The sequence below is a fragment of the Octopus bimaculoides genome, chromosome 4 (assembly GCF_001194135.2).
Source record: "Octopus bimaculoides isolate UCB-OBI-ISO-001 chromosome 4, ASM119413v2, whole genome shotgun sequence".
NCBI classification, from domain to species: Eukaryota; Metazoa; Mollusca; class Cephalopoda; order Octopoda; family Octopodidae; genus Octopus; species Octopus bimaculoides.
This window is the reverse complement of record NC_068984.1, coordinates 109,650,545-109,651,873: the sequence shown is the minus strand read 5'-3', so window position 1 is coordinate 109,651,873 and position 1,329 is coordinate 109,650,545.

Sequence of the window (1,329 nt, the reverse complement as noted above, 5' to 3'; positions counted from 1 at the left end):
AAACAGCAACGGAGTGTTGCCCTTACACTATGATGTAATATCACATATTTTTTCACGTCACACAAAACATTATGTTACTAAATATAGAAGTTGTATCCCGTCCTCCTTGTTCTCGTGGCCTTGTTCCATCTATCGTAGCCATGTTCTATCACCTCAGATCATTGCGAAATTATTTAACAGTGTGGCGGCGAGCTGCCAGAATCGTTAGCACGCCGGGCGAAATGCTTAGTGGTGTTTCGTCTGCCGTTAGGTTCTGAGTTCAAATTCCGCCGGAGTCGACTTTGCCTTTCGTCCTTTCGGGGTCGATTAAATAAGTACTAGTTACGCACTGGGGTCGATGTAATCGACTTAATCTGTTTGTCTGTCCTTGTTTGTCCCTTCTATGTTTATCCCCCTGTGGGAAGTAAAGAAATAATTATTCAACACTGTGTGTAAATCTGCAATTTTTAAACGACTTTTAAATAATTGATAATTATTAATTTAAATTTTTTTTTCTCAAATAATATAACTATTAAGAAATGTTAAATTTTTATATATGTATATATATATATATATATATATACATATGATCGTATGGTTTGATAGTAGTCCACCGTAGTTCGAAAAAGAGAGTTCAGCAAATTTTTTGTTGAATAACCAGCACAAATGGTTTGGTTATAATGAGCAAATGTTTGTATTGCACATTAGATCACCCCATTCGACAACTTGACATCTGAACAGGTATACGATGTACCACAAGTCAGGTGTCCCAGTTACCGTAGAGGGACGTAAGATGATGTGCTTGCTCAAGTAAGCAACTTACTAGCCGGGCCAGAAATTAAGACCACGACCTCGCGATCGTGAATGCAAGGCCCTGACCCCGAAAGGATGGAAGGTAAAGTGGTCCTCGGCGGAATTTGAAATCAGAACGCACAGACGGACGAAATGCCGCTAAGCATATTGCCTTGTCATGCTAACGATTCTGCCAACTTGCCAAAGGCAAGATTTAAAAATGAGGTAACATAAGTTTCTTGATTACATTAGTACAACAATCAGGCGAGACTGTATAGCTTGTCATGTACTACTGGGTAGCCTTTCTGACACGTGATTCTGAAAGATTGCCTGATAGAACCCGACACATGATATAAGCCCACTCTACTATAGTACTATTTTGCTGATCCCACCTTTAATGGAACATTACACTGTATATGTGTGTGTGTGTGCGTGTGTGTGTGTCTGTTTTATATAGATATGTGTGTATGTATATATATACATATATGCACACACACAATATGTATATATTATACATATATGTATATATACGTTATATATATATATATATATATATAT